General features: G+C 36.0%; 1 protein-coding gene and 1 pseudogene across 2 annotated transcripts in view; both read right to left on the bottom strand.

The window, feature by feature from the left end:
- Positions 1 to 687: 687 nt before the first annotated feature.
- On the bottom strand, positions 688 to 18,272 carry LOC137239219 (methionine--tRNA ligase, mitochondrial-like; annotated as a pseudogene).
- Nepl16 (Neprilysin-like 16) overlaps positions 7,166 to 27,266 on the bottom strand; it is a 2,088,045-nt gene continuing 2,067,944 nt past the window's right edge. For both annotated transcript variants that reach the window (XR_010948731.1, XM_067760064.1), the window contains exon 12: positions 7,166 to 7,828. The gene's annotated coding sequence lies outside the window, so the exon portion shown is untranslated. The remainder of the gene's footprint in view (positions 7,829 to 27,266) is intronic.

The raw sequence follows: 27,266 nt of genomic DNA, 5'->3' as shown, positions 1-27,266 counted from the left end.
GCATTTTTAAAGTTCACCCTACTCAAAGGTGTAGTACTTCCCTTCATAGCGGTAATTTCCTTTGTTCGTTTTTGGAAAATTGACCACACTCCTTTAAGCCGGCATGGACATGGAAATTTGATGCCATACAGGGGCCCATTGACAAAGTACCTTTAACAAAATTTAATTGTAAAACATCACAAATAACTTCATGTTCTTCAAAACCCGTACCTGATATATTTTTCTTGCAAAAAAAAAGGGATGATAATCGTCTGTGGATCATTCCACTTTGCTGACTTGCAATGGATTATGGTGAATCCAATCAACATACAGCCGCAATTAATGTTTTTAAAGACAATTGTTTTTACAGATTCTTTCGATGTCTCGTAGAGTGTGCGGAGCGATAGCAAACACAAACCGTGGCCATTACAAATTTCCAGCACAAACCATTTTTCCAAAAACCTTAAACAATTTCGTACTGAATCAGCTGAGACGCTTGCGGCATAAAACGCGCCCTCCATAGAGGTTAATTTTTCCTTTAGGTTTAACTTTAAGTATAGCGGAACTTCATCGACGTGCCAACCTTAACTATAAAAGTCCAATATAAATAAGCTGGCTTTTTCTTTATAATACTAATTTGCATATTACAAAGGGATTTAATAGCTCATAACCAGGTTGCTTATAACCAAATAAGAAAACTTTCGGCTATCAGCTGTACAAACGATGAAAATCTTTGCGTAATTTTGAATAAATTTGTATTAATTGCTGCAATTGCATCGAGAGTGAAATTGCCGTACTATCATTTATATTGTCTTCATCTAATGTAGGCATTCGCAGAAAAGTATCACTATAGCTTGTTAAATCGCATTGAATTTGCATTTTCTGTCCGTCATTACTTGCAGTCGCATCACTTCCCACAAGCAATACTTGGACGGTTTTCAATTTCACGATGTTACTCAGTTGAAATACGACAGATTAGAAATTGGTGCACTCTCTGTCCACACTTGCGCGTGCCTAAACTCAGTCCAATGACAAGCAAGGGATGACAGTATAAATATCAATCCCATTCGTACACTAACCAAATGTATTTTGTAACTTGCTGACGTCGATTTGATATCGTCAGCGGAATGTTTTAGACCAAAAAACATAATCATGCCACGTATAACAAAATATCCGCCTACCAATACAGCGCCACACAGTGGACACAACAATAAGCCAGCCGCATGAATGATTTAAGTAGCCAACAAAGCAAATACCTACTGTTCTATTGCCATACACCTCACTTAGCGCCATGGTGGTGATAGTGAGTAATAATGGTAGCGACCAAATAAAAATAAAACCCCTTTTGTCAATACGATCTTTGTATGCAAATTGCCCAGCTTGATTCTTGGCTTCACGGCCATCCCTCTCCATTTTTTAACGCCCATCCATATAGGAAAATAGGTGAGACGACTGAGAAGAAGCCGACATGGAAAGATTGTCCAGTTGGTTCGTTCACTAAGCTTATGCTTCACTCAAACCGTTTTCTTTTTGCTAATTTCCTACATAAATGTTTTTAGTGTTATTTTAACTTTAAGCACTTAGCGGAGAATTCTTGTTGCACACAAAGTGCTTACATACATATATATATATAAGTATGTGCGTATTGTTGGGCTTTAATGTTTTATTTAAACTTACTTCCATCGCTATGCGCCACACCCTCACGCAACAGGAAATACCCCAAGCCCTCTATTGTGTAAGTTTTAGCTGCCTCAACCGGATTGACGACATTTTGTTTACTTTTTGACATCTTTTGTCCATCCACTGTCCAATGAGAATGTACAAAAAGTTGTTGTGGTGTTTCCAATCCTGCTGCAATAAGAAATGCAGACCAATAAATACCATGAAACTTTAAAATGTCCTTGCCGATCACTTGCACGTTTGGTGGCCAAAACTTGCGATAAGCTTCGTCTGAACATCCAACAGAAGTGAGATAAGTGATAAGCGCATCTAACCAAACACAAACGGTTTGTGTTTCATCGTCAGGAACAGGAATAGCGCAGTGCACTCGATTCGAAGGACGTGAAACAGAGACATCAGGCAATGCCTCACTTAACATGTCTAATAGTATTTTTTCATACTTGGCAGGACGTCTAGGACCACCTTGCTTCACCCAATAGCGAAAATCGTCTTGGAATTGCGATAAACGGAACATATAGTTTGTCTCCCCAGTCCACTCAACCGGATGACCAGAATCAAGCGATGAACTTGCGCCCGTTGTGTGTTAAGAAAGTTTCATCTGAAACACAATACCAACCACTGTATGAGGGAGAGTAAATGTGGCCGCGCGATTTTAAAGTGTGCCAAAAATGCGCTACAGCCTTCTTGTGGCGCTCTTCAGTAGTGCGTATAAAATTTGTGTTTGCTATACTCGCTTCGGCGAATACATGACGATATAGCGCAGATATATACTCGCTATATTGTGCAACTGGCACGGTTTGAGCCGCTGCTGCTTGTTGGATTTTTGTACCATGTTCATCAGTGCCAGTACAGAGATGAACTGTCTTTTTGGGGTCAAGCAAACGTTCATAGCGGCATAGCGCATCTGTTGTGACAGCCGAATATCGATGTCCTATGTGTGGAGCGACGTTAACGTAGAAAATCGGAGTTGTGGCCTAAAAATTGTTGTTGGTTTGAATACAATAGCATCGCAAAGTATTTAGTTTATTTAAAAGCATTAGTTGTTTTTTGTTACAGCACAGATTTTATTCCCTTTTAAACCACTGATACATTATTTTCCGGTAGTGGCTTACACGCATCTGAAAATGCAAAAGAAAAATCGATCAATGAAAAAAACAACGAAATAAGGTTAAAATTAGCAAAATTTACTACATAAACAGCAAATTGTACGTGGAATGCCACCATCAGTGGCAAGGCTCAAAATTTTCATAAATGGGCATTCGCTTGTTTTAAACATACTGATGTGAATGTTGATTGTTCTAATAATACCTGAAAATAGAAAGAGAAATGTATTAACATTACATATTACAATTCAAATCAACTAGCTTCCTTACTCACCGCGTGTTTTATATCAATGACATTTTTTCATTCAGGAAATGGAAAAGCGTAGCAGATGTCAAAATCTCTACACTTAATTTCTGACTGTCAATGATTATTGCAATACAACGTTAGGTCTCATGAGCAATCATCTCGCGCACTACACGTCACGCACTACACGTCATGCACTACATGCCGCACTACACGTCACGCATTACATGCCGCACGACATATCGAGCACAACACGCCACACATGTCGCGTATTACATATCTCGATCAATCATTCATTTGGTCGAGATGTAAAATACTTAATTCAACGAATCTCAACATTATCGATAATACACGTCAAAAATAATGTTGAATGGTGGAAGTGCAACTCTGTAATACCTTTTCAGCCAGGTTTCGAACCGTTCCGTGTGGTGGCAGGCCACTTGTTGTGAAAACAAAGTTCACCACAAATCAAAAATAAATTTTAGGACTACTTCGGCGACATCTACCGACATAAAATAAAGTATAAAATGTACTAAAGGCGCTAAAGCACCAGCCATATCGCATGGATGCGTGCTAAATCCGTTTTTTCTTCGTTTCTTTGCACGAATAAGTATTCATTATGGCCTTTAATTTTTTATTTCAATTAAATTTTATTTATATTATTTATTTAATTTTATTTTATATTTTTTTTTCTTGCGAAAATATATTAGAGATACTTTTTTTGTTTACGCCACCCAAACAACATTCCGCCAACCTCAATTTGGGCATGATCAATGATACCAATATTCTTTCAGATCATGACCCGCTACCAAACGTTATTGGCCAAGTCAGAGGGAGGCGCAAAGCGTTTCGACGATGCTTGCCAGCTCTGCGGCAGGGATCATAGCCTTAGGATCTGTGCCGAATACCATAAAAAATCCCCAGAAGAGAGGTTGCGGGCAGTGCTTCTGCATAAGTACTGTCCAAACTGTCTGTCGCCCTTTCACCGCATGGACAAATGTAACAGCAAGTATAGCTGCAGGAGAAGCACCACACCACGCTTCATTTAGATGAGCGTCAACCGGTATGCGACGAGACGGCGACAAACGGCGAAGACAGCACGTCCGACGACGCGTTGTCAATCAACCTCTAGGGGCCGGCTAAATCCTGGGTCAGCAGGTGGAGGAAGAGGAAAAGGAGGAAGAGAGAGCGAAAACGGAGGAAAAGAAAGCAAAAACAGAACTGAGACCGTCAACGAGCAGGAACGGGATGCGCAGTTTCCGACCGCTATTGCAGCATGAACGAAGGGCGGAGGAAGTAATGAAAGCTCGAAACCATCAAAATAATTGGCGGCGCCGTGACGTCGGGCTCCAACGAGGCCCCACCAAGCCATCCAAACGCGAGAGACAGCAGCGGCAAAAAAAATCGACCCCATACTCTCTTGAAGCCCAAAGTACAAGGACGGTAACGCGCTACACGCCGGAAGGCTTCCGGATATATATTTACGTAAATATGCACGGAATTTAAAACCATGTACGTATATCTAATAACCTCTTTTCTTTTTCCACAGGAGAGCGAAACGTGAGGTCAACCATCTGGCGTGCGGTGCTTGCAGTCCGCATCAGCACTGCCGTCTTTCATTACAGCGCCTTACTGGCCGTGCGATCACGTGGCATCCCTTTTTTTTTAATTTTTTCTTTGTTTCTTACGGCAAGGGGCCGGTATGTTTAGGCCACAGGCCTAAATATATCTCCCCTCCCTCGTAACATAATTTTCCTAGTTATTTTCCTTCGTTTAGTACCACCCACATATGCTTGTGATCACTAATACACACAGGAATGTGTGAGTGGTAGTACGCATGTATCTTAGATTTTTACCGCTGTGAGCCCGCGGTATAGCAACTTTGTTGCCGGGAAACCCAACGAAGGAGCTGTATCGCGGGTTCATCGGCTCATGTCGCAAAGAGGATCGGCCTCTTTGAATCCAGCAGCCAGCAAAGGTACACGTAAGCGCTCACGTTCACGTAAGTTGTAAATTTCCAAAAATATACTTAGTAATTTCCTAAAATATATTTAATATTTTAACCTTTCACAACATTTGTTAAAAAACTTCCTTAACACTTTTTGTATTTATATACATTGAATAAAAAAAACACTGTGAATTCCTTTTTTTATTAATACGAAACTTTTTTGGTGTTTTTTATTTTCTTCCTCTTTTTTTCGCCTTAACCATTCTTTAACCAATACGTAGGTGCGCGCCGTTGCCACCACGCATTTGTACACTTACCCTTCGATTTTAAGCTTTTCGTCCCTTTCTCCAGCACTTTTCTAGCACGCTATGCTGCGAATGTGTTTCTCTGCCGTCCGCCCCTACCCAACCGAAGCCTTCAAAACAATTTTGATATACATATTTAGTTGCAATATTAATCAATACAACACTGGCACACAAAAAAGTGGTCTCTATGTATGTATGTTGGTGCGCTGAGCTGATTCCAAGTGTTTAGTGAGGTTTGCCAATACCCTCTCGAAATCTCGGGATATTTGCAAAAAAAGTCATAAATATTAAACCTGCGGTTACAAAAATAAAACTAATTAAAGTGCACGAAACTGACGAATTTCGAAGTTAATTCAATGCAATAATAAGGTAATTCTTCTGCTCATTCTCATAAATTTTTTCTAAATAGAAACTAGTTCCAAATAGTTTTAGCGCCAACCCAAGACGTAAATAAAAGTTTTTTACTTTGAATTTTAAATGCATAAAAAAATGTAATTGAGTTTTTAAAAATTTAAATAAAATAAAACAGTTAAATATAACCAAAAAAGTTATCAAAAGTAATCAAAACAAGCTTTTTTGGTTGCTTTTGATGATGTTATAAGAAAAAAACATTAGAAATGGAAAACCATCGTAAATAATCATTAGATGGTTTCTCAAACAAATAACACGGGTCAACACAAAATTTGACTTGTACTTCAAAGCATTAAATTTCAATTCTTTAGGTCATAATTTGACGAAAAAAATATATGGCATGAAAAAGTTTGCTTTCCTATTTAGGAAAGCGCTTGAAAGAAAATGTTCAAAATCTGCGGTTTTAATTTTTACTTGAAAATGAAACAATTCAAATAAATATTTTTATCAAGTTTTAATATCGAAATAACTTACAAAACAGTGGAAAATGATTTAAAAGTGTACACATTTACTTTTTCACTTATGTTCATTGGTACTATCCCTCAATAAACCCCAAATATAGTCTCCCATCATGTCTTCATTATATTGGCCTTGATAACGTTTTTCGAAGAAGAGCCTAAAAGATCTGCCTTACTTTTTAGCAAATTTAAATCTCTAATCAAATAACTAAAATCTTCTGTAGTGATGAAATGATGTTTTGGTTGTTCTGGTGTCGGTAAAAACTCCTTATCGGCATTGCTTTTATAAGAACTAAGAGATGATCCACTTCTTTGCTATAATTTTTTCGGTGGCTCTGGTACTGGTCGTGTCAGATGGTGTGCGACTGGAGCAGAAGGAGATTCAAGATCAGGATATTCGATAGCTTTTGCATTTATACCGCTACGTCTTGTACTCGGATTCACAATGCAAAAGTAGTAGTTTTTAACGTGGTCTTTTGTACTCGCCAGCTTCTTGGTGTTGCAAATTTCATAGATCTTTTCTCATCTTGATCTAACCTAAAATATAGAAAGAGAAATCAATATGTCTACTTTATTTAATTTACTATTTAAATAAAATTTGCTTACCTTCCAAACATCTTTTACAATAACTACAAGCAACATGTGGAGCCTATTTCTTGTATTGATTCCAAACAGGACAGCCAAAATATGCTTCGTAGGCTTCACAGAGGATGACAGATGTATTTAATTCATATTTTATATCGCGAACTTTAATAAATTTCCCACATATATAACAAAAATCAACAGCTGCATATTTACACTTTCGCGACGACATTTTAGGTTATTCTAGATTTGTACAAAACACCTCTAGCGCCATGTGTTGTTGCTATAACTATTACGAAAGCAAACTTTATACCGAAAAAAGGTATTTTCTTTTCGTTTTTGTATATAATACCAGAAAATCATGAAGTAAACTTTAGGACAAAGAACAAAATTTTTTTTGTTGGGTCGTGTAATCTACCGGTTATCATTACGACTTGTAACCATTATTTAACAGGTCCGATTTGAGGAAACGAATTTGTATTAAAAAAAAAATCCATACTTATATGTTTCTTTTCTATGTTTTTCTGCATTTTACATTGCATGAGTTACATTAACATAAATATACTTAATGCTTACATATAATAGCGACTGCAACTATATTGCCGTCCATAGCAAAAAGGCAATAAAATGCACCTACTGCCTGTTTGGAATTTTAATGCTATTAAATTTCTGCGATTACTATTTACTCATTAACTAAATAAATACTCATTAAAAATTCACAATAAAAATAAAACAAGGTCTTAAATTTTAAGTTTACTTGAAAAATCCAAAATTTCCCAAATAAAAATTTCAATTCTATGATTTTACTTATTACACGTTTCTGTCTTTTTGCTATGGACGGCAGTTTAGGGTTCTTAGCGTCGCAACTTTTACACCACACAATACTTATTGCAGTCAGCATATATTTCACTTTCGAGAAGTTCTTAAATCGGTCTATTTTAATATTTCGACTTAAACATTTCGTACACATGGTTAAACCGTGCCATACCACCGCATTCATTTATCATACTAATTTGCCTTAAAGAATGTTGCAAGTTTTTTGATCGTCCATTGTGGAGCCAGAGGGACATTTAAAAACTTCTGTAGCGCTTCCTCCTTGAGCAATAAGCCACACCAATCTGGAAGTAAGAAAAATATTTTTGTTAAGTAATGTTTGACCTTCTAAACTCATGATTAATAGGTACAAAACTAATTCCTGACTTAAATATTAGCCTATATTTAAATATTGCTTTTAGCAAAAATAACTATATAAATTGTGTTGATGCCAAAAGTCTTGCCACAGCTGGGAGTCCCTGGTGTCTTCCCGATACAACGCTGGGCGCTGCATTGTGGCGGGAAGTACACTGGTGATGATTAGCATTTTGTGAGAGAATGAAATATTGTTCGGCTTTTGAGGGGACACTCTTTTGATAGCTATCAGCAGTGCCGTGTTAAATTTTGTCAACGAGAACCCCTTAAAATGTTCGTCCTTTAGAGTTCATATTAATCCGTGTCGCTGGCCGACAAGTGGCGTTTTTGGATGTTATCTCCGGTACTCCTAATTATTCCCTGATGGTTTGTATCTCCAATTAAGAGCAACTTTGTTCCCATTATTTTATATTATGGTGATTTAGCTTTAACAAAAAAAGACACCCTTGGACGGTGTAAATGTGTATCTACCTTGCATGCATTTGTTTTTGATAAGACGAACAAAAAACACTGTGCCGCTAATTTATACGTAACAAAATTAAACAAGCCAGCTCCAACAAATAAAATTAAGCATTTGATATTTTAATAAAAAAATGTATTTTGTTAATATAACGGGTCAAGAAAATGCAAATAGTAGTGAGTACGGAGGGGACTATTCGAATAAAAATTAATCGAACAATAAACTCTTTTATTCGCCAGGTATTCGTAATCCGAATAATATTTATTCGAATTTTTTATTCGTTTATTCGCTTTCTTTTATTCGAATTCCTTTCCTTATTATTCGGATAGTAATATCCGGATAGTGCGCACTATCCGGATACTTCGAATAGTAAAATAAAAGACATTGCGTTTATGTTACGCGCATCGCTTGTGCAGATGAGCCTGCATATATATGTAGTATACGTACATATATTTGTGTGTGTATAGATGCATATGTGCATATATTTTTGTTTTTTTGGGATTGCTTTGTTAATATTCATTTATTTAGTTACATATATTTACGTAAGCAAAGTTGTGCTTGAGTCATAAGCTAGAAATAGTTATCGGGGTCGTTTACCACTGTACTGATCATAGAACTTTGTTTATAAGTAAACAGGTGTGGAAATGTTCATACATAATGGTACATGTAAAAATGTACCTAATTTTATTAAGATTAATATGGTAGGGATTTTTGTTTCCCATATATGTATTAGGCCGGGTCGATTTGTGGGGAGGCAAAAAAATCGCCCATTGCTCTGTGAAAATCATAATCAAAATAAGAAACTTTGCCGAAGGAACCATACCTCTAAAGCGAATTCTGGTGTCTCCAAATTTGGGTCGAACTTTTGGGTAGGAGCAAATTTTGAAAAATCTCACTTTGACCCATTTAGGGTGCTCCAATCGAGTCCAAATATATGACCGACCCCCACTAACTTTGGAGGCCCGACCCACCGATGCCAGTGGCACACCCCCTGGAACCCCCTGGGGGTTCACCATACAAACATTTCAAAAAATCGTTGGTTTTGCACTTTACATGAAAAAATCAGCGAAATGCCTATGTTTTTCCTTTTTGGAGTTTATTTTTCTCTTTAGAAATTTATTTATTCAGAACAAATGTAAATGAAAAAATGAATTTAAGTTAGTAATAGAAAAGAAATTAAAAAAAAATTATTAGAAATTAGCGTTTTTACAACCCTTCTAAAACCAAGGCATCACTGTGATGCATTTGCATGTCGTAAACATAGTTGTGTGGGTTTTTTATTCACCCGTTTTAAAAAATGAAGGTATCACTGTGACACAATTGCAGATCGTAAAATTGCTTGTGTTGTTTTTATTAAGCCACCACAAGACACAGCAGGTAGAATTGAAATTACCATTTCATTCTTATTACCTCGTCTCGTAGACCATATATAACGCAACAGTTTTTGTGAATGCATTAAGTCGTTGTGAAGAACTCAAGGTGTGAAGTGCTAATTTCAGATAAAAAAAATATTTCAAAAAAAAAAACAATAAGTGAAGTGACCATTCCAAATCAAAAAGTTTACAATGAATCCACCATCCTCTACACCGCAAGATGAAGCAACTACATCAACAACTATCGAAAACCCAATGAGTCATATACCCAAGCATGATGTTACTGTTTTTGGTGTGTCTACTGATTTAACTGATCTTAATTTACCAACCCATCTGGATATCTTGAGATATTATTTTTACTTAAGCGAACGTGCTAAAACAAAACAAAAAAGTTTTCCCATAAATCATTCACAGTACAAGATAAGTTGATTGGAATTTGGGAAAAACTTGGTATGGAAGTAATGCTGAAAATAAGTGTACTTAATAAATTGAATAAATTGCTTGACAAGTATCAAGAGCAAATCAAGAGAAGAAACAACTCCCAACAATTTACAGAGTATGTAAAATCTCTGGAAACAATTTTTTACATTGGAACATGTAAATGCGATTTGAAGGCAGCTCCATGTGCATGCGGCTAGGTTCCCGAACGCCTCAAAGAGTTCATGCACGATCAACATAATCAGAGAATACTAACAATGGATGCATTTATGATGGAAACTGAAGAGCAAGGAGCAACGTCTATGTCATCAATGCCAACATACCAAGATCCCGATGATTCAACATACGCATCGCCACCGGTTCAAGAAGATATGGATAGAAGCACAAGTTCACAATACACAGAGAGATACGATTGTTTTAACTTTGCCTTGGTATGTGACAGATTTGGTGTGCCTGACAGAGTAGTATCAGCATTGGGAACCGCTCTTTTGCAAGATTTTAAAATTAAAGATAAGAATGGGAAACCTCTCATCATGGATAAATCGAAAGTTCGCAGAGAAAAAGAGAAATGCAGACAAGAAGTGCTTCGCAAACGGTTCGATGATACCAATTTGTTAGCGTTTTCATTCGATGGCAGAAAAGATGATACTTTAACGATAGATAAAATTGATGAGAAGTATCATACTAGGATGGTAAAAGAACCTCATCTTGTTATTTTAAGAGAACCCAATTCTGAATTGATTGGCTACGTAAGACTGGAACATGAAACCGGTGAATACAAAACAACCAAATTAAATGTTTTTTTCAACGATAAAAATATATCACTGGATGCATTAATTGGAATATGCACTGACGGTGAGCCAACAAACTGGCCCACACGGTGGAATTATACGACGATTCGAATTGCTGTTAAAAAGACCATTGCATTGGTTCGTTTGCCTTCTACACTTCAACGAACTTCCGTTTCGACATTTGTTTGAAGCTTTGGATAAATCAACCAGCACTGGACCAAGATCGGCAACCGGAAAACTGAGCCGTCAAATCGAAACTAGTGAAACTCATCCGGTAAGCTATTGCTATCACTCATTTATTATAATTGTCAACCATTTTTAATTATTTTATTATATATTTTCAGGTGGTGGACGGCTTCCAGAAAATTGAGTTGCAAAATATGCCCCCCGCTCCCGAAAAAATTGAATTTTCCACCGATTCGAAGTACTTATACGGCATGGCCCATCCAATTTCTAGCGGCGTGGTTCCAGTGGATCTGGCTAACATCAAACCAGGGAAAATTGTACATTCTCGGTGGCTCACCAAGGCCGCTAGATTATTGCGATTATATGTGACAACGGAAAATACAGATGCAAATTTGAGAATTCTGGTTGAATTTGTAATTAAATGTTATGTGCCAATGTACTTCAATATCAAGTATTACAGCTCTGTCGTGTACGGAAGTGCATTATTTTTCAAGTTCATTGGTTGGTCACGATTTCTAGAACCTCGTTTACGCAAAATTGTCAATCAAGTAATTAAAGATAATTCATACTATGCGCATTCGGAAAATATCTTGTTATCAATGTTGTTTGATAATAGCAAAGAAAAGCGCGACTGTGCCATCAAGAAAATTCTACGATATCGAACCGATGTTGACTAGCCAATGGAACTTAGAGTTTATAAAAAAACAGATATAAACTTTAATTGCACAAGTTATACGGAAATGATCAATTTGAATGATATAAATATCGTATTTGAGCCACCATTCACGCGAAGCATTCCGTACGATACATTGAAAGAATATTTAAATCAAGATGATCCACCGTTTAATGATCCAAAAGTTCCATCACACATACAAGGAACGGAACGACATGTTCAATAGCTAGCTAGCGTTTCCAAACGGGTTATACCGGAAAATGTAGAGGCTGTTATGGCGACAACATTAGAGAGCCGTGCGAAATTGCCCAGACTTGAAAGTAAAAAAGACTTCAAACAATAATTTTTTTTAGTTTCTTTTCTATAACTCACTTAAATTAAGTTTTTCATTTACATATGTTCTGACTAAGTAAATTTCTTAAGAGAAAAAATAGATATTATTATAAATAAATAAAGAAAAAACATAGCCATTTAGCTGATTTTTCTACGTAAAGTGCAAAACCGGCGATTTTTTGAAATGTTTGTATGGTGAACCCCCAGGGGGGTTCCAGGGGGTGTGCCACTGGCATCGGTGAGTCGGGCCTCCAAAGTTAGTGTGGGTCGGTCATACATTTGGACTCAATTGGAGCACTCTAAATGGGTCAAAGTGGGATTTTTTCAAAATTTGCCCCTACCCAAAAGTTCGACCCAAATTGGGGGACACCAGAATTCGTTTTAGAGGTATAGTTCCTTCAGCAAAGTTTCTTATTTTGATCCCTAGAATACGATTTTCACAGAGCAATTAGCGATTTTTAAATCGACCCGCCCTAACATGTATGTATGTAAGTTGTATGGAAAATTTTTGTTTTGATATCTTTTAGTTTGTATAAACATCTAATTGGTCACCATTAAAAAAATATTTTTACATGTTCCGACCGAGTTTTCTCAAGTGCTGGTAATATTGTTAAGCCTTCAAGAGTAAACCTAAAACATATCTTGTATCAGCTTTAATAGTTTTACACCAAAATAAAAAGAATTAAATATTTACACAGATTTTAGAACTAAGTCATCATTTACATATATATAAATAAGAAAATCAGCTTTATATGACACTGAAATGAATAATTAAGCTAAGATTATTTTTATTGTATGTATGTATATAAAAGAAATAAATAAAATAAATTTTATCATGAAATTAAAAAAAATTGTTCACTTTGAAGGGCAAAGGTTAAGGTTTTTTGCTTTTTGAATGTCTTATAACTCGAAATAAACCTCAAATTTGTCTTCTGTTCAATACGGAGTATAGGTACCCACACCAACAACAAAAAAACTTTTCAGTGTGTCGTTTTTTAATTATGAATAAGTCACGCGATACAGGATATAAAAGGCTGGTTAATATTTATTGTTAACGAAATTTCCAAGCGCGGCATTTAAAAAAAGACATATACATAATCGATTAAAAACCCACAACTAAATACCGAAGAAAAAGTTTGCCTGAATATTTCCGTCTATGTATATGCAAATTTACGTCTTAGAATTACCTACGCGTATGTATTTATGGTTGTAGGACTGTGATCAGTCAGTAGCAGGTAGAATACACGAGTAAGCACACATAAAAGTATTGCAAAAACCAAAAGATTTAAAAGAAAAGAATTTCATCCGCAAGCAAGAATACTCAGCTAGTCCAAACATCAACAAAACGAAATTTAAAAAATAAACATAATACCCACACTAACCGTTAAAGTAGGTGGGATTCTTATTTCATATCACCCTTTGCGCATTTTCTTGAATACATATACATACACATAGAGATACCCACATGCACTTGTATATGAATCTAATTTCAAAGAAATCTGCAAAAATACAACGTGTACATATGTTAGAATATGATTATATGCACATTTGGGTATTTATATTACAGCGTTTAACGCGTTCAAGGACAATCAAAATTTTAAGGAGCGGAAAAAACAGACACACAGCCGTTTTTGAAACTAGTCACTAATTCCACTAGAATTTTGTTACGTTTAAAATGAACTGCTTCAAACTTTATTTTAGGAAATTTTTTTCCAAAGTTAATATTGACCTTAGATAACTTTTGATTCATCAGACTTCGCAAAAAATGTTGACAATGACATGTAAAAATATTTTTTTTAATGGTGACCAATTAGATGTTTATACAAACCAAAAGATATCAAAACAAAAATTTTCCATACAACTTACATACATACATATGTATATATGTATATGGGAAACAAAAATCCCTACCATACTAATCTTAATAAAATTAGGTACATATTTTACATGTACCATTATGTATAACATTTTCACACCTATTAACTTATAAACAAAGTTCTATGATCAGTACAGTGGTAAACGACCCCGATTACTATTTCTAGCTAAAGACTCAAGCACAACTTTGGTTACGTAAATATATGTAACTAAATAAATGAATATTAACAAAGCAACTCCAAACAAACAAAAATATATGCTCATATGCATCTATACACTCATAAATATATGTACGTATACATACATATATGTGCATGCTTATCTGCACCAGCGATGAGCGTAACACAAACGCAATGTCTTTTATTTTACTATATGAAGTATCCGGATAGTACTATCCGAATAATAAGGAAAGGAATTCGAATAAATGAAAGCGAATAAACGAATAAAAATTCGAATAAATATTATTCGGATTATTTGAAACTAATAAATTTATTCGTTTTTTCGAATAACGTTTATTCGAATATAATTCGAAAATAATCCCACCACTAGTAGTGAGTATATATATTAAAGGTAAAGGCGACCGCCGTTGTGTGTTATTTGCAAACTTAAATTTTGGTTCAGTTTACTATAGTTATTTTTATTTATTTATGTTATAGTTTTATAAAAAGTATATATAGTTATAAATTTTACTTTTAATTTTAAATGGAATCACTGAGTTTAATTTTTTTTTAGTTTTTCAAACGCGTGTTCGCCAAGTCCAAATGTATATTGATAATGGCCGCCTTTCTTTACCAGCCGACCTCCCCGTTTCCAACTTGTTTCAACACCTGTTGTCCATTCACAATAGACAACAGGGTTGCACCAAGTGGGAAACAGGGTGAGACTATAAGGCTGTTGTTACACCATCCCCCCTTTCGAAAAAAGGTTGAAGTCGACAAGTTGATCAGGTTTGTCGGCTTCAACTTTTTTTGGGTGGTGAATGAAAAATGAACAAAACGGTAAAAATTTGGACTTTGGTGCCGGTATATCTAAGTTATCTTAGTTGATTTAGTTACATTTATTTATATTTTAACCTACATATTTACGTATATGAATAGTAGTAGTTTACATATTTTTTTGTTTTTTTTTTTGTGTAAGTTAACTTAGTTAATTTAATTGCATTTAATGGTATTTACATTCATAATGCTTATTTATTCATTTATCGTAAGCCTACCTATTTACATATATGAATATTAATAACTTGTAAAAAAATTAGTTTTTTTGCAATTCAAATTCATTTTAGTAGGTTTTGTGTATTAACTTATACGTACATTTTCTTTTCGTTTCTTTTACTTATATTAAGTATTGTTTTATTAAATTAAGCGTGATTTTTAAGGTATGATACATTTGTATTTAAATTTGTTTAGATTTAAAAAATAAAAATAAATAAATAAATGTAAGGCGCGATAACCTCCGAAGAGATCTAAGGCCGAGCTTCTCTTCCAATTTGCGTCGTGCTCCTCTTGATTTTTCCCTACAAATTGGCCGGACGGGACCTACATGTTTTATGCCGACTCCGAACGGCATCTGCAAGGCAGATGAGTTTTCACTGAGAGCTTTTCATGGCAGAAATACAATCGGAGCGCTTGCCAGACACTGCCGAGGGGCGACCCCGCTTAGAAAAATTTTCTTCTAATTGAAAAATCTTATTTCTAAAATTTTGATGTTGCTTTGCCCGGGAGTTGAACCCAGGGCATACGGTGTGATAGGCGGAGCACGCTACCATCACACCACGGTGGCCGTGGCCGTTATTGTAATAAAATAATAAAAAATTTTTGACTATCTCAAAATGAAATTGGGTACATCCGATTTTATTTATCCAGGTACTCCTCTTATGCGGTACCGTTTTGTATTTTTTGTTCTCGTTATCAAAAATGGTTACATTTACACCGTCTATATTTGTTACTAAATATGGGCCCTGATATATGTTTTTATGTTTTTCCCGTGGTTCTTTTTGAACTAAGACCATATGTTTATTATTATGTTTATGTTTATTATTATTGGCTGTGCATTTTTCTCGTATGCATCTTTATTTCTTATTTTGTGTTTTTCTACTAACTCTTTAGCCAAGGCGTGGCATTTTTGCATCCGGTACTTTACTTCTTTTGAATAACTTTCGATATTATAAATGGGTTCGATTGTTTCGTTCTTCAATTCAGATGGCACAAAGGCCTTTTTACCAAAAACGAGTTCAAAAGGAGTAAGTTTATTATCGAATACCGTATTTGGCGTTGTGTTATGCCAAAACGTAAAATATTTCAAATATATGTGCCAATCATCAAAGGAATCATTTAAGTACGCACGTAGGTACCTATTAAAGACCCTATGGTTTCTTTCGACAGTTCCTACGGTTTCATGATGATATGGTGTAGAAAAGTTCTGATTGATATTTAATAAACTGGTTAAATTTGCAAAAATTTCATTTTTGAATTCTGTGCCTAAATCCGATTTAATGGACTTCATAGCACCGTATATTAAAATAATGCCTTCGAATAGTGCTGACGCGATGGTTTTTGCACTTTTATCAGGTATTGATATTATAACTAAGTATTTTGTCAGATCGCAGATTATGGTAAGTGCGAACTTATTACCATATCTCGATTCTGGCAATGGGCCTATGGTATCAATTACAACTATGTCAAAGGTTTATTAGGAGTAGGAGTTAGAACGAGTTCTTCTTTATTTCCTATTTTGACTTTATTCAAAAGACTTTGTTCGCATTTCCTAACATAACTAACTATGTCTTTTGTCATGTTTTTACATTAAAATTTGTTTCGTAATTTGGCATACAGTTTTTCCGTTCCACAGTGACCTCCAGTGATGGGATCATTGTGATAAATTGCTAATAATTTTGATTTTTGTTCCTGATCAGTGATTGTTTCGATTGGATCCATTAAAATAATTTTTAAAAATTGTAAAAGCTTATTTCCTCTTTCTTTAAAATTTGTAATTGTAACGTACTTAGAAATTAAATCGTTTTTTGGCTATTCTATTTCCTTAATATTAAGTTTTCTGGCGGGATAGAAGTAGCGGCTTAATGGAGTTAGGATGGTGGACAAATTTTGTTCACTTTTTCCACTTTTTCACTTTCAACTTTGTTGCTGTAAAGTGCCTACAGACTTATATATACGAAGTTTTTCTAAGCGGGGTCGCCTTTCGGCGGTTATTTGCCAAACACGCCGACAGTGGCGTAGTGAGGTTTTCTTGCGCCCAGGCAAAATATTTTTTAGTGCCACTCGCAAATTCGGAAAAACATTTTCTCCATAATAGATTATAAGAGTAAGTAATTCTAACGGAGTTTTAGGTTCAATTTCTTTTTTACTGCGAAGTAATATTTTGCAGTCGCATATTTCGATAAAAAGTTCCGTTCCATTGAAATTTTTATTATAAATTTCACCCAAGATCTCACAATTTCTTTCTAAGTCGTTATCAACATTGTACTTGTTTAACCAATTTACAACGTCTGAAAGAAATCCAAATTTAAAATTAAGGTCATTTAGTCGTGCAAATATTGTACGCATTTCTTGTTGGAGACGATCGAGAACACTTTTCATAACACGAGAAATTTCACATTCTGCGGAAAGACCAACATCTAGTCGATTCTCCGGGCATTTTGCGGCACTTTTTACACGTTTTACTATCTCAATATCCCATTTTTCACAAGGAGACTTCGCTTTTTCTATTGGTTTTTCACAGAGTGTCTCGAATTTCGGATAGTTCAGTCGCTAATGATTTAAAATCATGATACGCTTCTCTAAAATTCATCCCCGGATCTTGTAGTCTGAGCTGCACACGATAAATCCTCCTTAAGAATTCATACCAGAAATTAAATAATGTTATGAAACTAAAATTTAGTATATTTTGCAACAGAATTGTAGCTTCGCTTCTGGTGTCACTTGTGGCGTTAGTGTCCTCTGCTAATTGTTCTAAGTATTCTACTACATTATCTAGCTCATCGATAATAACGCTAACCGCTTGTATTCTGGCGCTCCATCGTGTTTCAGATTCATGTTTGACAGTTTTTGTTAAAGCATTTCTTAATAATCCCCATTGAAAGTGAGAAAAAAAGATACATATATGCTTTCAATTATTCCAAAACATGTCGGAACGATTTTATCTTATTTAGCTCCAGCCTACTATACTTACAAGTAATGCTTTATGATTTTCCTTTATTCTTTGTTTGATGCCAGATATGTGACCTGCCATCATGTTAGCATTATCGTAGTAACATTGTGATCTGCAGTTTGCTAATAAAATTTCGTCGGACTTTAATTTTTCTAAAATTGTCTTTTCGATCGAGGCAACATCTTTAGCATGTATTTCAATAAAGCTCAAAAAAATTCTTAATGGAAACTTTTTTATTGATAACATCAACATCTACATACCTAACGACTTGAGACATTTGTTCTCAATGGGAAGTATTAGGAGTTGAATCAAACAAAAGTCCATAATATTTAATTCTTTTGATATCGTTTAACAGTCCTTTTTAGTAATGTATTTGTTTCATTACTTATCAAGAATGCCTTGAATTGGAAAGATAATAACGCAGTCAAATATACGCAAATATGTATGCTTACATTAAATTTATAACATACTTGCCTATTTTAATATGTAAAGCGCTTCAATTTTAATCTAAGCAGAGCGCGACGATGAGGATGTTAAACTGGAAAAATTAACTCAAATGTTATTGTGTCGGCTATTTCCCTAGTATATTGCAGACTTCGACAACCTGTCGCAAGTGTTCGAGATATCTGCATGCATTTATAAGTATAGATAATTTTTTCCAGAAACCAATATTTTTCAGAAATCAGTTATAATAAAAATACAAACTATTCAGGAAGTTCTGCTTTGCGGACTATTTAGCGCCCCTGTGAGTAGCGCCCGGCAAATAAATTGCATTCCGGAATCCTGTAAAAAAACCCGCTGTTAGTTAGATTTGTCTAGCAATCGTACCACATCTGTAACTGTGGTAACGGCAAAGCTTTAGTCTCTTATTTACAAACACATATACATTGCAGAGAAATGATATATCGTTATCTTCATGTGAAAATGTGCTAAGTCACTTTTTACGAATTTTACAGAAGACGAAAAAACCTGAATAATTTTTGAAATAACCTTTTTTTCAAAACTGTGAATGAGGATACCTTAGTTGCAATACTTTTGACTGTAGAAGCTTTGAAAAAGATAAATAAAAAACATGTATGCTAACCCAGCAGCTATTTTATGACTTAGGACAATTTCCTCACTCAAAACAAATTTTTTCTCCTGACTTAGCACTTTTTACTCAATATGTTTCCCATCACTCCTCCCCTTTAATGATTGATATATAACACTAAAACTATATATTTCACAAAAAATACTATTTATTTGTCAAACTATTTCTAACTATTGGCGGCCACCGTGGTGTGATGGTAGCGTGCTCCGCCTACCACACCGTATGCCCGGGCAAAGGAACATCAAAATTTTAGAAATAATATATTTTATTTATTTATTTTATTTCTAACGGTTCTGATCTGGACTCTTTTGCCAGATGGTGCGCAGACAATAACTTATTTTTAAATTCAAACAAATGCTGTGTTGTGTCTTATTCCATAAAGACAATAGAATAATGCCTAATAATAAGACGGCCTCCCATCATATACCAGCAGTCACAAATTGCTTGGTCTTCATGCTATGCATGACAGAAGAACTTTTATCTCACTCATGCTTGCCTATAATGTAATAAATTTTAGCACGAATTGCTCTGATTTATCTACTTTGTTCATTCCGTATATCCCACTGCGTGACCTTCGGCATAATAGATTATTTATCGCAATAACTCATAAAACGAATTATGCTATGAATAAACCTATAACTAGGACTATACGGGTCTACCACGTTATCCCCAAAATCAAAGTCCCCAAAACAAAATCCCCAAATCAAAATCCCCAAAATCAAAATCCCCAAACTCATAATCCCCAACACAAAATCCCCATTTTATGTGTGAAATAAATTTAAATTAGGTTTAAAATCGCCGCGACCAAAAAAGGCTAATAATCTATACCAACTTTCTGCATAGGCGGCCTTCGACCGCGCTTATAAAAAATAACCCTGGGCTACGCCATGCCAAGTCCGGGTGTGTGGTATAACCGTGGCTACCGCCAAGGTGATGTCCTTCTGCGTAGTACACACTTCTGTTAGCTTGTTAGAATTAGAGCGACTAGCAGTCCTATATATGGATAAGTAAAAATATGTATTGCCAAAACCGGAATATATTGTCACGGATATTAGCATCACTAAGCTATACCATCACTAAGGCGATGCTAAGCGGTGTTTACGTCAATAATCAAATCATGTATACATATATATAAGGCAGCCGAGAGATGTCGCACACAGATGCATTTACATATACGCCTATGTGTGTGCGAGAGACTGTAAACTACAAACTCACATCCATCTGAGAGACGCTGAAAAGTAGAAAATTGTAAACAAGTAGAAACTATATGAGAACTATAAACACTCGAAATAGTTGGTAAGTTCTGGAAATAGAAGAGCCTAGATGTATGCAGCGTAAACTATAAAAGCGGCACCAGCGAGTAAAAAGTAATTCAGTTTGAGTTGAGCTCTCAATCAGTTTGATTAAGCACGCGATCTGGCGGCCAATAGTAGAGTTTCATTTGAGTTATTAATCAGTTTGGTTATTAAGCCAGCGAGTAGCAAAGTATAAGTGTTATTGTGAAGTACTTTAATAAAGGCCATTTTTCCATTATTCAATATTGGAGTTATTTATTCAACAGTTTAGTGATTCGAACTTAGCAGAGGATTGCAAATAAGAGGATTTGCAAGCAATTTCGTTACAATTGGTGTCAGAAGAGGAATTGTTGAATAAATTCCAGAGGACAACAAGGACATGGCAAAGTTCAGTGAATTGAAGATCCAGCAACTAAAGAAGGAGTTGGAGAGCCGTGGATTGAATACAAGCGGCGTTAAACTTGAACTTCAGGCACGGCTACGAGGGGCAATGGAAGCGGAAGGAATTGATGTGGAAGAGTATGACTTTCATCTTGATGGCGAGGAAGTAACAAAAATTGAAGAGAAAAACGAAACATCGCAGACAGTTACGAGCACAGACTTGAACATGATTTTGGCTGCAATATCTGCTCAAACATCGACAATGTCATCACAGATGGAATCCCAAGAGACACGAATAACATCGAAAATTGAAGCACAAGAAACGCGTATGTCAGAAATGTCGACACGGATTACATCGAAGATTGAAGCACAAGAAACGCGTATGTCAGAAATGTCGACACAGATTACATCGAAGATTGAAGCACAAGAAACGCGTATGGCAGAAATGTCGACACAGATTACATCAAAGATGGAGACACAACTGAAATAATAAGAGGCACGCATAACAGTACAACTCGAAGTGCAAGAGGCGCGTATATCATCAAAACTCGAAGCACGTATGGACGAGAAAATAACGCAGTTTGAGGAAAAAATCGAAGCCGAGGTGGATGCTTTGAGAGGTCGTATACAAGAGTTGCAATTAAACCGCCCAGCTGTTTCAGCAAGCAATACAAAGGTAAAAACACCATCCTTTGATGGTTCTGTTCTTTTCCAGGTCTTTAAGCTACAGTTTGAGAAGACCGCAGCAGTGAACAACTGGAATGCGGAAGATAAAGTTGCTGCACTGTTCGTGGCATTGAAGGGGCCAGCAGCGGAAATTCTACAGACGATTCCCGAAGGAGAGTGGAACAATTATGAAGCATTGATGGCTGCTGTAGAACGACGTTATGGAAGCGAGCATAGAAAACAGATATTCCAAATTGAGTTGCAAAACCGCTACCAAAAAGCAAATGAGACATTGCAGGAGTTTGCTTCATATATTGAAAGATTGGCTCATCTTGCAAATGCGGACGTACCCGTGGAATACACTGAAAGGGTAAAAATCCAGAGTTTCATAAATGGCATACGGGACGTGGAAACGAAGCGAGCTAAATATGCGAATCCAAAACTAACATTTGCTGAAACGGTATCGCATGCTCTAATTCAGGAAACAGCGTCGCTTCTGTGTAAGCCAGTTTTCAAAGCACGCCGTGTGGAAGTAGAAAGGCCAGAGTGGATAGACACAATTTTGGAAGCACTGAAGGGATCTCAACAGAAGAATGCCGGAGTTATTAAATGTTTCAAGTGCGGCAAATCAGGTCACATTGTACGTCATTGCGATCTTGGTCCTAATAGTTCCAACAATGTGGGTGGCCGTAAACGCGAAGCTGGCGGAAATGAGCAAGAGCGTGTCGAATGTAAAGAACGAAAACTTTCCCCGGCTATTGAATGTCCTGTGATATCTGTGTCGCAAATTGGAAGGAAATCAAGCAGTCTTACCATCAGAGGGAATGTGGATGGTAAAGAACTTGTACTGACTGTAGATACGGGCGCATCTCATTCCCTGATCCGATCTGACTTGGTCAACAGGAGAGTAAAGTCATTACCTGGAACAAGGTTGCGTACGGTCACAGGCGAGTATAATCAAGTCCAAGGCGAAGTGGTATGTGAGGTATTAATTGGGAAGGTCATGGTTTTACACAAATTCGTTGTGGCGGAGATTGTTGATGAAGTTATATTGGGAGTGGATTTCTTGGTTGACCATGACATCAAGATCGATATGCAGAGAAGGGTGATGCATTATGAGAACCAAGATGTGCCACTTAACTTCAGTTTGGAAAAAGGGTTCAGCAGTAAGCGAGTGCTGGTGGAGGAGATTCGACAGAGACCACGAAAGTCAAGGAAAGTAGATCGAGCAAAGGTTGATGGATCGAATGGGCCAAATAAAGCGAAATCAAAAGTACCTGCGAGAAAAACACTGGCATTGACAAACCCTAATGGACGCACTAAAACGACTGAAAGAATTTTCCAGAAAGAATGCAAGGGTGGTTTCAAGCCAGCGCGTACTACTTTTGTGAAACGTCAAGACGATACTGATGATGCAAAGTCAATCCGTCAAGATCAAGCTCTGCGAAGTAGTTCTTCATTGGCCAAGCAACAGAGTGCGAGGGAACGATCCAGGATAATGAGCAGTAAGATGAAATACAGGTTGGACAACAAGAATAATTCGGAGGGTTTCCTGGAGGGAGATTTGGTACTGTTGTACAACCCTCGCCGGCGGAAAGGTGTTCCTTCCAAATTTTGGTGCAGTTGGGAAGGCCCGTAGAAAGTTGTAAAAAGGATCAGTGATGCCATCTACCGCATACAAACAATTGGGAAACCACGAAATAGAAGGGTGGTTCATTTGGAGAGATTAGAAGCGTTTAGATCGAGAGATTTGTCTGATCGGGACGATCAGACTTAGGTGGAGGGCAGTGTCACGGATATTAGCATCACTAAGCTATACCATCACTAAGGCGATGCTAAGCGGTGTTTACGTCAATAATCAAATCATGTATACACATATATAAGGCAGCTGAGAGATGTCGCACACAGATGCATTCACATATACGCCTATGTGTGTGCGAGAGACTGTAAACTACAAACTCACATACATCTGAGAGACGCTGAAAAGTAGAAAATTGTAAACAAGTAGAAACTATATGAGAACTATGAGTGTTTAGTTGTTGAAATAGTTGGTAAGTTCTGGAAATAGAAGAGCCTAGATGTATGCAGCGTAAACTATAAAAGCGGCACAAGCGAGTAAAAAGTAATTCAGTTTGAGTTGAGCTATCAATCATTTTGATTAAGCACGCGATCTGGCGGCCAATAGTAGAGTTTCATTTGAGTTATTAATCAGTTTGGTTATCAAGCCAGCGAGTAGCAAAGTATAAGTGTTATCGTGAAGTACTTTAATAAAGGCCATTTTTCCATTATTCAATATTGGAGTTATTTATTCAACAGTTTAGTGATTCGAACTTAGCAGAGGATTGCAAATAAGAGGATTTGCAAGCAATTTCGTTACAATATAATTATACATACATACATAAATATGAATGAAAAAGGAAATAGGTATTGCTATTTTTTACACGGTCATGATGTTTATCATAGCATTGAGATTTTGTGTTTGGGGGTTATGATTTTGGGGATCTTGATTTTGAGGATTTTGATTTTGGGGATTTTGATTTTGGGAATTTTGAATTTGGGGATTATGTGTTTGGGATTTTTTTTTCATTGAAGATTTTGTGTTTGGGTATTTTTTCTTTGGGGATTTCGTGGCACTCCCGGACAATACATCTAGCAAATCGATTCATGTTCTTAATTCAAATAACAGCTTATATAAGTTTAAGCTTGAATTGTTTTCTATTTTTAACTAGTCTGTAAGAAAGCATGTAGTTATCGACATGTAAGAATTGAAGTAGATTAAAGTCAGCGAAAAGCATTTATCATACACCAAAGGCATGTCTCAATTGGGTAAATCTAATTTCAAGGGGTTGTGTTCGCAACCCTCTCAAAGGGTTTCCAGCATAATATATAGCTTCTCCAACCCAATTGTCAACTCACCTAACCTTGGCGAGTCCTGTTTCATTGACAGCCGAGGCTCTGGCGACCCCAAGTTCCTCATGGAACTAGGGGGTGGGGAGGGCGGGATGGTCTAGAAGGTTTAATGTGATCATATAAATCGTTCCCGAGATGGTCGAGATAGTAGTACCTTAATAGTGATTTGTCACCGGAACGTACCGGATCTATATCCGGCAAAGGGCCATCAACATCGGTAAAACTCCCCAAAGCCTTCGGGGAGTGTCTTTATCGTTAATACAACAACAACAACAAAGCATGTACTTTTAGACTGAAAGAATTAAATAAATAAATAAAATGCGCGCACAAAGAAATAACTAGTAATTCAGATTGATATTATTGACTCGTTGACTTAGCACATTTTTTTTAACAGCTGACGACTTAGCACATTTACACATCATTACCCACAGCACGAAAAAATGAAAAATTTAAATATTTTTTTTTTGTGATCGATGTATTTTGAATTCAGTTTTAAAACTGCATTAAAATACAATTTTTCAAAGAAAGAGACTTAGCACATTTTCACATTAAGCTAACGATATATGAACACTTGGGCGGGTCGATTTGTGGGGAGGCAAAGACATCGCCCATTGTTCTGGGAAAATCATATTCAGAATTCGTTTTAGAGGTATGGTTCCTTCGGCAAAGTTTCTTATTTTGATCCCTGGAATACGATTTTCACAGAGCAATGAGCGATTTTTAAATCGACTCGCCCTGATGAACACTGATATTGCTTGCCCTTCGATTTTAAGCTTTTCGTCGCTTTCTCCAGCACTTTTGTAGCACGCTATGTTGCGAATGTGTTTCTCTGCCGTCCGCCCCTACCCAGCCGAAGCCTTAAAAACACGTTTGATATACATATTTAGTTACAAAATTAATCAGTACATTATTGACAACACTGGCACACATAAAAGTGGTCTCTATGTATGCATGTTGGTGCGCTGAGCTGATTCCAAGTGTTTAGTGAGGTTTGCCAATACACTCTCAAAATCTCGGGATATTTGCAACAAAAAAAGTCAAATATTAAACCTGCGGTTACGAAAATAAAACTAATTGAAGTGCACAAAACTGACGAAATTCGAAGGTAATTCAATGTAATAATAAGGTAATTCTTCTGCTCATTCCCATAAATTTTTTCTAAACAGAAACTAGTTCCAAATAGTTTTAGCGCCAACCCAAGACGTTAATAAAAGTTTTCTACTTTGAATTTTAAATGTATAAAAAAATGTTATTGATTTTTTTAAAAATTTAAATAAAACAAAACAGTTAAATATAACCAAAAAAGTTATCAAAAGTAATCAGAACAAGCTTTTTTGGTTGCTTTTGATTATGTTATAAAAAAAACATTAGAAATGGAAAACCATCGTAAATAATCATTTCTCAAGCAAATAACACGGGTCAACACAAAATTTGACTTGTACTTCAAAGCATTAAATTTCAATTCTTTAGGTCATAATTTGAGGAAAAAATATATGGCATGAAAAGTTTGCTTTCCTATTTAGGAAACCGCTTGAACGAAATTTTTCAAAATGTCCGGTTTTAATATTTACTTGAAAATGAAACAATTCAAATAAATGTTTTTATCAAGTTTTAATATCGAAATAACTTACAAAACAGTGGAAAATGATTTAAAAGTGTACACTTTTACTTTTTCTCTTATGTTCATTGGTACTATCCCTCAATAAACCCCAAATATAATCTCCCATCATGTTTCATTATATTGGCTTTGATAACATTTTTCGAAGAAGAGCCTAAAAGCTCTGCCTTACTTTTTAGCAAATTTAAATCGCTAATCAAATCACTAAAATCTTCTGTAGTGAGGAAATGATGTTTTGGTTGTTCTGGTGTCGGTAAAAACTCCTTATCGGCATTGCTTTTATAAGAACTAAGAGATGATCCACTTCTTTGCTATAATTTTTTCGGTGGCTCTGGTACTGGTCGTGTCAGATCGTGTGCGACTGGAGAAGAAGCAGATTCAAGATCAGGATATTCGATATCTTTTGTATTTATACTTCTACGTCTTTTACTCGGATTCACAATGCAAAAGTAGCAGTTTTTAACGTGGTCTTTTGTACTCGCCAGATTCTTGGTGTTGCAAATTTCATAGATCTTTTCTCACCTTGATACTAACATAAAATATAGAAAGAGGAATCAATATGTCTACATTATTTAATTTACTATTTAAATAAAATTTGCTTACCTTCCAAGCATCTTTTACAATAACTACAAGCAACGTGTGGAGCCTATGTCTTGTATTGATTCCAAACAGAACAGCCGAAATGTGCTTCTTAGGCTTCACAGAGGATGACAGATATATTTAATTCATATTTTATATCTCGCACTTTAATAAGTTTCTCACATATATAACAAAAAGCATCAGCTGCATATTTACACTCTCGCGACGACATTTTAGGTTATTATAGATTTGTACAAAACACCTCTAACGCCATGTATTGTCGCTATAACTATTACGAAAGCAAACTTTATACCGAAAAAAGGTATTTTCTTTTCGTTTTTGTATATAATAACAGAAAATCATGAAGTAAACTTTAGGACAAAGAACAAAATTTTTTTGTAGAGTCGTGTAATCAACCGGTTATCATTACGACTTGTAACCATTATTTAACAGGTCCGATTTGAGGAAACGAATTTGTATTAAAAAAAAGGACGTGTCGCACTCGAGGACTGCCGCGGTAAAGCTACTGCATATTA

This window comes from Eurosta solidaginis, chromosome 1, assembly GCF_040869045.1.
Source record: "Eurosta solidaginis isolate ZX-2024a chromosome 1, ASM4086904v1, whole genome shotgun sequence".
NCBI classification, from domain to species: Eukaryota; Metazoa; Arthropoda; class Insecta; order Diptera; family Tephritidae; genus Eurosta; species Eurosta solidaginis.
Note: the sequence above shows the minus strand (reverse complement) of the source record. Positions and strands in the feature narration are given on the sequence as shown.